This window comes from Cherax quadricarinatus, chromosome 66 (assembly GCF_038502225.1).
Source record: "Cherax quadricarinatus isolate ZL_2023a chromosome 66, ASM3850222v1, whole genome shotgun sequence".
NCBI classification, from domain to species: Eukaryota; Metazoa; Arthropoda; class Malacostraca; order Decapoda; family Parastacidae; genus Cherax; species Cherax quadricarinatus.
The window spans coordinates 3,593,833-3,606,625 of NC_091357.1; positions in this window are offsets into that span (position 1 = coordinate 3,593,833).

Sequence of the window (12,793 nt, forward strand, 5' to 3'; positions counted from 1 at the left end):
CACTGGCGAGGAACTAAAATTGGTTATCATAACCATTATTTTTAAAGGGGTGGGACGGGTAAGCCAGCTGAAGGCCTCGGTCAGATGACCAAAAGGTCCAGTGGCGGGTCATCATATGACAGACCCGCGTCAGAAAACGCTTGTCCTGTTTTCTGACAAACCTAACCTGGTGCGGGAGAACCATACTGAACATAACTGAAAAAACCTGAAAACTGATACAAATATCTTTGACTAATATATATATATATATATATATATATATATATATATATATATATATATATATGCCTGGGCCTTTCTTTAAACCCCACCAAATGTGAAATAGTTTCTACCAATCGACAGATGATCCAGAATATTAGCGCCATTTTACCAGGAGCACGAGCCATTGATCCAGCCAATAGCACTCTCCTTGGTGCTCCTCTTGGGTCCAATGCCATCGATCTGATCCTAGAAAAAAAAAGTCTCAAACCTCCGGACAATGGAAAACAGGATGAAAGACATTGGCGCACACATGATGCCTTCTACCTACTCACCAGATGCCTGTCAATCCCAAAACTTACCTACTTTCTGAGATGCTCCCCAGCCTTCAGCAGTCCAAAACTCAAGGAATATGACTCTCTCCTTAAGACCATGCTAGAGTGTGTACTGAATCTTTCCCTTGAAGATGGACAGTGGTTGCAAGCCTCACTTCCGGTCAGGCTTGGGGGGCTGGGAGTACGCAGATCCTCCCAGATTGCTCTACCAGCTTTCCTCTCCTCTTCCATAGCATCAAACGAGTTGATAAGACAAATTCTTCCTGATAACCTCAGTGACTCAGCAGGAATACAGGACCCTAGCTATGCCAGTGCCATCACCGAATGGGAGACTTGCTGGTCCAGCACCAAACCTTAGTGCAGCACTGGCTCACAGTCAAGCTGGGATGGCACGATCGCTGAAAAGATGCTTGCCAACATGCTCAGGGCTGCAACATCAGATAGGGAGACTGCCCATCTCCAGGCTGTGAGCGCACTTCACTCCGGGGACTTCCTCCAAACAGTTCCCATATCGGCAATGGGAACGCGACTCGATCCTAAGACCCTCTGTATTGTAGTGGCTCTGCGTCTTGCTGCCCCAATTCACACAGAATATGTGTATTTGCGGCGAAGTGCAAGCAGACCAATACGGTCTACATGGTCTTAACTGTTCCAAAACCAAGGGCTGGCATGCAAGACACAATGAGGTCAATAACATCATAAAGAGAACCCTTGCTACAGCTGGATGCCCAGCCGAGAGAGAGCCCCGATCACTAGCAGCCAACAATACCCACAACCCAGCAAACTGCCCCGACGGAATCACCATCTATCCTTGGAAGAATGGCAAGCTCTTAGCATAGGACTATACCTGTGTGTCCACACTGACTGACACCTATATCCATCACAGTGTCGGGCGACAGGGAGGAGCACAAGAGGCACATAAGATCAGCAAGTACATCGGGACATAAGCACAAGAACAGTATCAATTTGTCCCAGTGGGATCAGAGACCTTGGGATCATGGGGAAAAAATGCCACACGTTTCCTTAAAGAATTGGGTTCCAGACTCATCGACACAACCAGGGACCCAAGGGCAGCCACTTTCATGTTCCAGCGCCTCAGTGTGGCCATCCAGAGGGGAAATGCTTGCTGCATACTTGGCTCGCGTCCGGCTTCGGAAGAGCTGGAGGAAATTAATGATCTAACACATTGTACCATTGTTTTCATGTTTGTGTTTTCTGTAAATGTATTCTGTTTATTAATAAATGTTCACATAGAATATCAAATACGTACAGGAGGTGGTAGAAGAAAATATTCAAACAGCTCCGGGGAGAACCTTGAGTTTTCCCTGAGGTACGTTTATTGTCTTCTCTGAGGATGAGGGTCCCCATTCCAGCTATAGAGGGGGTACCTCCCTATATTTAAAATATATATATAATATATATATTATATATTATTATAATGTCGTGCCCAGTAGGTAAAACTGGTCAATTAACAAGAACTCATTTAAAATTAAATCCTTTCTAAATTTTTCTCTTATACGTTCAAATATATATATTTTTTATTTATGTTAATGTAAAAATTAATAATTTTGTACCAAAAGAACCTTAGAAAACTTACCTGACCTTATTATAACAAGCGCAATTTAATTTAGCCCAATCCAACTAAATATATTTTAGATACGTTTACAATAATTTAATAAACACAATGATATACATAAACACACACACACACACACACACACAAAGAGGCGAGGCCAGGAGGTATACCTGGAGTTTACCTGGAGAGGGTTTCGGGAGTCAACGCCCCCGCGATCCGATCTGAGATCAGGCCTCGTGGTTTATTAGGGTCTGATCAACCAGGCTGTTACTGCTGGCCGCACGCAAACTGACGTACGAACCACAGTCCGGTTGGTCAGGTACTGACTTTAGATGTCTGTCGAGAGGTCTATTGGTAATTCCCCTTATGTATGCTGGGAGGCAGTTGAACAGTCTTGGGTCCCGGACATTTATTGTGTTCTCTCTGAAAGTACTCGTGGCGCCCCTGCTTTTCTTTGGGGGAATGTTGCATCTCCTACCGAGTCTTTTGCTTTCACAGGGAGTGATTTTCGTGTGTAAGTTTGGTACTAATCCCTCTAGGATTTTCCAAGTGTATATTATCATGCATCTCTCTCGCCTGCGTTCCAGGGAGTACAAATCAAGGGCCTTCAACTGTTCCCAGTAATTTAGGTGCCCTATCGTACTTATGTGTGCCGTGAAAGTTCTTTGTACACACTCCCGGTCAGCAATTTCGCCTGCCTTGAAGGGGGCAGTTAGTGTGCAGCAGTATCCCAGCCTAGAGAGCACAAGCGATTTGAAGAGAATCATCATGAGCTTGGCGTCTCTAGTTTCGAAGGTTCTCATTATCCATTCTATCATTTTCCTAGTATGAATTGACCCCTGCAACCACAATTAGGCGAGTACACAATTGTGATATCTGGCAAGATTAATATTTTTACTATATTTCTTCCATTAGTCCACCCTAAGCCCACCCTCCGGCCCACCTTCTCACAAGCCTGGACACTTGCCAGTCCGCCCATCCCACGCCCACCCACACAATCACCTAGACACGCCCACCCTTCAACTTACGCACCTACTCATTTCACCCTCCCATCCAGTCAAAATGACTCCGCCTACCCAACCACTTGCTCACCCACTCTTTACTGGCAACGAGCACTGTAGTACAGCTCCCTGTAGATCATCCTGATGAGAATTATCAACGTCCACGTTAGCACCAGCTTCGTTTCTTCTCGTTATCATGCACTACTTATCTCTCTGTATCACTCACTTGCCTCTTCACACACACTTTTATCACGCACTTTATGTCCTCTCTCTCTTCCTCCTCCTCCTGGCCTAATAACGCAATATGCTGGTCGTGTTAGCAAGGTCGTCAGAGAAATTTGATGTCTTTGTCCCAAGGTAACAGTGGGAGAGTAGGAGAGTGAGACAGGTCATTTGAAAAAGGAATTTATTCTTAATTTAAGGAAAACAGAGAAAGTGAATGTTTAAGGTCAATGTCTGAGGTTAATGTTTAGGGTCAATGTCTGAGGTTAATGTTCAAGGTCAATGTCTGAGGTTAATGTTCAAGGTCAATGTCTGAGATTAATGTTCAAGGTCAATGTCTGAGGTTAATGTCTGAGGTTAATGTTCAAGGTCAATGTCTGAGGTTAATGTTCAAGGTCAATGTCTGAGGTTAATGTTCAAGGTCAATGTCTGAGGTTAATGTTCAAGGTCAATGTCTGAGGTTAATGTTCAAGGTCAATGTCTGAGGTTAATGTTCAAGGTCAATGTCTGAGGCTAATGTTCAAGGCAATGTTAAAGGCCAGTATTTAGTGTTAACGACGAAGGACAATATTTAGAATAAATGTTTATAGAAAGTTAAGAACAGTAAATCGAATATTTAAAATGTTTAAAAACGATGTTTAGAGCTAATGTTTCAAGCCAATTGTTACTGACAGTGTTTTGGAGCACCATACAAGGCTAATGTTGATATAATCTGTGTAATGTTGATAATCAATGTAATCTTAATATTCAGTGTAATAATTATAATCGGTGTAAAAATAATCATTGTAATAACAGTAATAATAATCACTAATAACAATCAGGGTAATAATAATCAGCATAAATTTGCAGTGTTCTCAAAGACTGTTCAAGACGAACGTTGATCTGCAGGTAACAAGTTATGCCAGCTGGTGCACTAGCGTGTTGAACAGGTAACAGTATTGTGTTCTCTACGAGACAGTGTTGAACAGGTAACAGTATTGTCTTCTCTACGAGACTGAACACTGAAATGCAACTTCAGTGGGGTTTAAAAACCCACTGGTAACACCTGCATTGTGATTCTGCAACATTACTCAATTCTGGCAACACCAGTGTATGTTGGGAGCACCCACACCGTGTATGTTGGGAGCACCCACACCGTGTATGTTGGGAGAACCCACACCGTGTATGTTGGGAGCACCCACACCGTGTATGTCGGGAGCACCCACACCGTGTATGTCGGGAGCACCCACACCGTGTATGTCGGGAGCACCCACACCGTGTATGTCGGGAGCACCCACACCGTGTATGTCGGGAGCACCCACACCGTGTATGTCGGGAGCACCCACACCGTGTATGTCGGGAGCACCCACACCGTGTATGTCGGGAGCACCCACACCGTGTATGTTGGGAGCACCCACACCGTGTATGTTGGGAGCACCCACACCGTGTATGTTGGGAGCACCCACACCGTGTATGTTGGGAGCACCCACACCGTGTATGTTGGGAGCACCCACACCGTTTATGTTGGGAGCACCCACACCGTTTTTTTTGGGAGCACCCACACCGTTTATGTTGGGAGCACCCATACCGTATCATCCTTTGCGGATGATACTAGGATCTGCATGAGGCTGTCATCTGCTGAGGACGCGGTTAACCTTCAAGAAGATATAAACAAAGTTTTCCAGTGGGCAACGGTAAACAATATGATGTTCAATGAGGACAAATTCCAACTACTCCGTTATGGAAAACTGGAGGAGATAATAACTAGAACTGAGTATACTACTGACTCCGGCCATACAATAGAGCGCAAAAATAATGTAAGGGACCTGGGAGTAGTAATGTCTGAGGATCTCACTTTCAAGGATCACAACAGTGCCACGATCGCACGTGCAAAGAAAATGATAGGATGGATAATGAGAACTTTCAAAACGAGAGATGCCAAGCCCATGATGATCCTTTTCAAATCACTTGTTCTCTCTAGGCTGGAATACTGCTGTACATTAACATCTCCATTCAAAGCAGGTGAAATCGCAGATCTAGAGAGTGTACAGAGATCCTTTACTGCACGTATAAGTTCTGTCAAGCACCTTAACTACTGGGAACGCTTGGAAGCACTTGACTTGTACTCGTTGGAACGCAGGAGGGAGAGATATATCATAATCTACACTTGGAAAATCTTGGAAGGAATGGTCCCAAATCTGCACACAGAAATCACTCCCTACGAAAGTAAAAGACTGGGCAGGCGATGCAAAATGCCGCCAATAAAAAGTAGGGGCGCCATTGGTACACTAAGAGAAAACACCATAAGTGTCCGGGGCCCAAAACTGTTCAACAGCCTCCCATCAAGCATTAGGGGAATTGCCAATAAACCCCTGGCTGCCTTCAAGAGAGAGCTGGACAGATACCTAAAGTCAGTGCCGGATCAGCCGGGCTGTGGCTCGTACGTTGGACTGCGTGCGGCCAGCAGTAACAGCCTAGTTGATCAGGCCCTGATCCATCGGGAGGCCTGGTCATGGACCGGGCCGCGGGGGCGTTGATCCCCGGAATAACCTCCAGGTAACCTCCAGGTAACCGTTTATGTTGGGAGCACCCACACCGTGTATGTTGGGAGCACCCACACCGTGTATGTTGGGAGCACCCACACCGTGCATAGTGGGAGCACCCACACCGTGCATAGTGGGAGCACCCACACCGTGCATAGTGGGAGCACCCACACCGTGCATAGTGGGAGCACCCACACCGTGCATAGTGGGAGCACCCACACCGTGCATAGTGGGAGCACCCACACCGTGCATAGTGGGAGCACCCACACCGTGCATAGTGGGAGCACCCACACCGTGCATAGTGGGAACACCCACACCGTGCATAGTGGGAACACCCACACCGTGCATAGTGGGAGCACCCACACCGTGCATAGTGGGAGCACCCACACCGTGCATAGTGGGAGCACCCACACCGTGCATAGTGGGAGCACCCACACCGTGCATAGTGGGAGCACCCACACCGTGCATAGTGGGAACACCCACACCGTGCATAGTGGGAACACCCACACCGTGCATAGTGGGAACACCCACACCGTGCATAGTGGGAACACCCACACCGTGCATAGTGGGAACACCCACACCGTGCATAGTGGGAACACCCACACCGTGCATAGTGGGAACACCCACACCGTGCATAGTGGGAACACCCACACCGTACATAGTGGGAACACCCACACCGTGCATAGTGGGAACACCCACACCGTGCATAGTGGGAACACCCACACCGTGCATAGTGGGAACACCCACACCGTGCATAGTGGGAACACCCACACCGTACATAGTGGGAACACCCACACCGTGCATAGTGGGAACACCCACACCGTGCATAGTGGGAACACCCACACCGTACATAATGGGAGCACCCACACCGTACATAGTGGGAGCACCCACACCATGCATAGTGGGAACACCCACACCGTGCATAGTGGGAACACCCACACCGTACATAGTGGGAGCACCCACACCGTACATAGTGGGAGCACCCACATTCACCTCCAACTAAGACATACACATCATAACTAAGACATACACCAAAACCTATAATTGACATATTGACAATAAATATAAGACATAAGCACAAAAAAAATTACCATGACATGAGACATTACCAGAACTAAGTCACACACCTCCAACTAATACACAATCACTTTACTAAGTTCATGTTAACTATTCATCAACAAAAAATATTAATACAATTTACCCACCAAATTTATGTTATAATCATCAAAACATAAAATTGTTTTACACATTTTTCTCAAACTGAATATTCATACCACATTTATCATTTCTCACCTATGTTACATATTACATTTCTCATCCACATCATCCCTGAAACATCCTTTCTTATTCATCCGTATATCACCAAGATGTTTTAACCCCGACGAGCCATCACGACGTAGGAGCCAGAGCAACCATCACCACTCCAACACCACCTACTACACTCTGGCTCCTAGTGTCATGATGGGTCGTCGGGATAAAACATCTTGGTGATATACGGATGAATAAGAAAGGATGTTTCAGGGATGATGTGGATGAGAAATGTGATATGTAACATAGGTGAGAAATGATAAATGTGGTATGAATATTCAGTTTGAGAAAAATGTGTAAAACAATTTTATGTTTTGATGAATATAACATAAATTTGGTGGGTAAATTGTATTAATATTTTTTGTTGATGAATAGTTAACATGAACTTAGTAAAGTGATTGTGTATTAGTTGGAGGTGTGTGACTTAGTTCTGGTAATGTCTCATGTCATGGTAATTTTTTTTGTGCTTATGTCTTATATTTATTGTCAATATGTCAATTATAGGTTTTGGTGTATGTCTTAGTTATGATGTGTATGTCTTAGTTGGAGGTGAATGTCTTAGATTTGGTGTGTGTATGTCTCATGTCTTAAATTTGTGATTGAAATGTATAAGTTGTGGGTGTGTGTATTTTTTTTTTTTTTTTTGGTGATGGTGATATGTTATAGTGCTCATGTTAGGTTACAGTGCTCATGTTATGTTATAGATGTTGGTGGAAGTGTCGTGGTATTTTTGTGTATGTCTTATTTTTGTGCGAATGTTTAAAAAAATGAGTGTTTTCAGTGATCATAGTAGTTTTGAGATGCATGATCTTAGATTTTTGGTGATCTTGGTGATGAGTGTTGATAGATGACGGTAAACATGATATGGGGATTGGTGATCGTGATTTTTGTGTGAATGTTTATAAAAATGTGTTTTCTGTGATCTTAGTGGTGGGGTCATAAAATCTGGTAATCGTCTTGGTTATAGTGATCTTAGATATTGTGGGTATAACAGGTTGAAACAAGGTGGGTTGGGTGTGATGTTGCTGACCACCAAGCCTGTGTGGGAGTGTGACGTCATGGAGGTGACCTCGTCGGTCCTGTGAGGTGTGTGACATCGTGTGTTGGTGATAGTGAGGTGAGTGCGCTTAGATATTGTCAAATATGATTTTTTGTGTGAATGTTTATAAAAAATGAGTGTTTTCTGTGATATTAGTGGTTTTTGAGGAAAGTGAACATGGGTGTTTGTTGTTGGTGGTTGTCTTAGATTTGTGTGTGTACAAGATATGTTTTCAGTTGATGGTGATCATGTACTAAGTGTTTGTGTATTAGGTTTGTGTTCATGTTTTTTTTTTTTTTTTGCGTCCATGGGGAGGGAGTTCTTGGTTATAGTGATTTGAGGGGATTTCTATAAAATGGGTGTTAGATGGTGATGCTAAACTTAGTTTCTGGCGATTTTGACGGTGTTTTGGTAGTATTCAGTGGTGATTTGGTACTAATCAGTAGTGTTTTGGGAGTATTCGGAGGTGTTTGATGGTGTTTTTCAAGGTGTTCAAATGATGTGCAGAGTATTTTTTGAAGATGTTCAGTGGTGTTTTGGTGTTGTTCAGAGTTGGTTCAAAGTTAGTCAGTGTGTTAGTTGTGGTAATGTCTCATGTCATAAGTGTATGAGTTAGTTTTTTTTTGTGCTAATGTTGTAAAGTCTGGAGAATGAGGGAGGAGTTTGGTGGATGAGATGTAATTTTGGTTAATGAAATGTGTGTAAGCGTGAATGAGAATGTAAATTGGTGGGTGAGTTAGAGAAGACAAAATATTATGTGATCTTAGTAGAATTATTGATAGTTTTAGTGATCTTCGTTATGATGATATTTTAAGAGAATGTGTACAAAAATGTGTGATCTTAGTGGTGGGGTTATAGAATTTGGTAAACGTCTTGACTGTGGTGATCTTAGATATTGGAGATATAACAGGTTGAAACAAGTAGCTTCCTCTCAATAAGTTAAATGAAGTAAAAGTGGGGTGTGACGTCGCTGATCGCCAAGTAAACACAGGATGGAGTGTGATGTCATGGGAGGTAGCCCTATCTGTGCTGGTATGTGTTGGTGGTAGTGAGGGGAGTGTATTAGATATTGTATGGAGTTGGTGATTGTGATTTTGTGTGTGAATGTTTAAAAAAATGAGTGTTTTCTGTTATCTTAGTGGTTTTGAGGTGAGTGGTCATTGATGATAGATGATGGATGTCTTAGTTTTTTTTTGTGTGTGTACATGTTATGTTTTCAGTTGTTGTTTGGAAATGTTCAAAGGCGTTTTTTGTGAGTATTCAAATGATTTATGAGAATTTTTTTTGGCGCTCATGTTATATAATAGTCTGAGGTGAGTGGGATCGTCTTGGTTATAGTGATTTGAGGGGATTTCTATAAAATGGGTGTTAGTTGGTGTTGATCTTAGTTTCTGGTGACTTTTAGCGTTGTTTGGGCAGTATTCGGTGCTGTTTTGGTAGTATTCAGTGCTGTTTTGGTAGTATTCAGTGCTGTTTTGGTAGTATTCAGTGCTGTTTTGGTAGTATTCAGTGCTGTTTTGGGAGTATTCAAAGGAGTTTGATGATGCTTCTGTGTTCAAATGATGTTTTTGGAGTAATCAAAGGTAATTGTTGTTGTTTTTGGTGTTGTACAAAGTAAAGTGTGGTGTGTGTGGGCGTGTTTGTGTTAGTTTTGGTAAAGTGTCTCATAAGTGTATGAGTTAGTTTTTGTGATAATGCTGTAAAGTCTGGAGACTGAGGGAGTAGTATGGCGGATGAGTTGTAATTTCAGTTAATGAAATGTGTAAGTGTAGATAAATTAGAGATGACAAACCTTATTTGGGAGTATTCAAAATGATATTTTGGAAGTGTTTCAGTGTTATTTGGAAATGTTCAAAGGTGTTTATGTGAGTATTCAAATGATTTATGAGAGCGTTCGAAGTAATGTTGGGGTTGTTCTGTAGTGAGATGATAAAGGTTGTCGATGAGAGAATATTTCTTAAGAGATATTGAGAAAAGGTGGTCTCAAATGATGATGTATGAGAGTGTTTTGAAGATGTTCAAAGTGAGTTGTCTGTGTGTGTTAGGTGGTCATAGAATTTTGTGAATATCTTGGATACAGCTATTTTAGTGGATTTGAGATGGGTGATGAGATGCATTTGTGGATGTGAAATGTGATTTTTTGTGTGCGTTCTGAAGAGGTGTGTTGGGAGACGGGTGAGTGGGTGTGAAGAAATGTGGGTGAGATGGAGAGGGGTATGGGGAGGGTTGTATTAGAAATTTAATGAAATATGGGGGGATTTTACCCCACGAGCCCCTTTGGGGAGGAGCAGATGGCAGACCAGAGGCCTAGCTTCTCCCTACGAGCCCCGTGAGGGCGGGGAATGTGGCTAAGCCTGGGGACAGTTGGTCCCAAAGATGAGGGGGTACTTGTGCCTCCTCCCATGGGAGACTTACGTCTCGAGACGCTCCCCAGATAGGGAGTCAAGGCCGGGTCACCACTACTTGGAAAAGACCCGGGCCGGGAGAATACCGGCGAATAAAAAAAAAAAAAAAGGTAATGTGTGAACATTATAAAAGAAATTATAGAAGCGAAAAGTTATGATACATTGGAAAAGATTGGAGTGTGTAGAAACATGTCGCAGTAGTTGGGTAGTGAGATTACTTGTTGTGAGTATAATATTAATTTATGTGGATACAAGGAGATGGGTATGGAGAGGATTTTATTAGAATTTTAGTAATGTAGGGAGGAATGTGTATTACATTTTAAGATTCAGTAAAAAGAAGGGGAAAAATTTGTATCGAAAGAGGAAAAATTGTGAATAAATTGGTAAGTGATGAGGGTTGTGGGTATTGTTGTCGAACTAGAGATACCAAAAAAAGATGTTATAAGTGGGTTGTTGTTGTGGGTTGTGGGGTGTTGTGAGTTGTGAGTGTTGTGGGTGTTGTTGTCGAACTAGATGCTGAAAAGTGGTTATAAGTTGTGGGTTGTTGTTGTGGGTGTTGTGGGTTGTGGATGATGTGGGTTGTGGGTGATGTGGGTTGTGGGTGATGTGGGCTGTGGGCGTTGTTGTCGAACTAGAGATACCGAAAAAGAGGTGACTCTGTTGTGTTTGCGTGTGTTTGGTTTGTGTTCATGTTTTTTTTTTTTTGCGCTCATGTTATATCTTAGTTGGAGGTGAGTGCACTCATAGAAATTGGTAATCGTCTTGGTTATAGTGATTTGAGGGGATTTGTGTGAAAATGGGTGTTAGTCTGTGATGTTGATCTTAGTTTATGGTGATTTTGGTGGTGTTTTGACTGTATTCAGTGGTGTATTTGGGAGTACTCAAATGGTGTGTTTGAGACTATTCAAAGGTGTTTTTGAAGGTGTTCAAATGATGTTTTTGAAGTAATCAAAGGTAATTGATGGTGTTTTTGATGTTCAAAGTAAAGTGTGGTGTGTGTTTTTGTTAGTTTTGGTAAAATGTCTCATGTCATAAGCGTCTGAGTTAGTTTTTGTGATAATGTTGTGAAGTCTGGAGACTGAGGGAGGAGTTTGGGTAGTGAGTTGTAATTTAATGAAATAATGTAAGTGTAGATAAATTAGAGATGTCAAATCTTATTTGGGAGTAATCAAAATGTAATTTTGGAAGTGTTTTAGTGTTGTTTGGAAATGTTCAAAGGTGTTTTTGTGAGTATTCAATGATTTATGAGAGTGTTCGAAGTAATCTGGGAGTTGTTCTGTAGTGAGATGATAAAGGTTGTCGAAGAGAGAATATATTTCTTAAGAGATATTGAGAAAAGTGTGTGCGTGTGGGGGGGGGGGGTATTAACTTCGTAATATGTAAAATTGTGACTAGTGAATTTATCGAAAAGTGGTTATAAGTTGTAAAAGTTGTGGTGACTTTCTCTGATGAAATAGTTAAAACGATAAAAATTTTGGGTTATGAGTGAAAATTGTGACTTGGTGGAGAGTTGTGAGATGATGGGGGGGGGGGGAGGGAGGAGAGCAGGTCATAGTCTCAGACGATGCTATGGGGTGACCTGAGATGTTATCTGAGATCGGTCAGATAAGACTCGCCAGTCGGCAGATGTCTAGACTTGAGGAGAGTGAATCTTGTGTTGTATTTTGTAAAAAATTGTGGATTGTTGTGGGTATTAACGAAAATGAGGAATTATTTGGGTTATCCTGAGTTAAGAGTGAAAATGTGTATGGAGTGAGATGGTGACGACGAAGATGATCCAGAACAAAATTCACAGAATTTCTTCGAGAGAAAAAGAATTACTATGTTGATTTTAGTCAATGAATTGTACCTTTTTTCAATTAATTTGTATTTTTTTTGTTGGATGTATGAAATATTGGTTATATAATAAATAAATGAAAATATTGTGTATTAGTGTTATCCTGCATTTTAAGTTAATGTTTGGTCGACAAGATTCAGCCTGCGTGAGAGGTCATCACGTGACGTCACTGACCGTTGAGTAAACACAGGTGGGGTGACGTCACACTTGTTTAGACCTGTATTAAGAGAAAGTACCATGCCCCATAGGGGAAGTCCATTTGAATGCTTACCCCCATAGGGAGGAACCCAAAAATTTGATCCGAGGAGATGGAGCAGGAATATTTGCATTATTGATATCGAGAAAAAGTT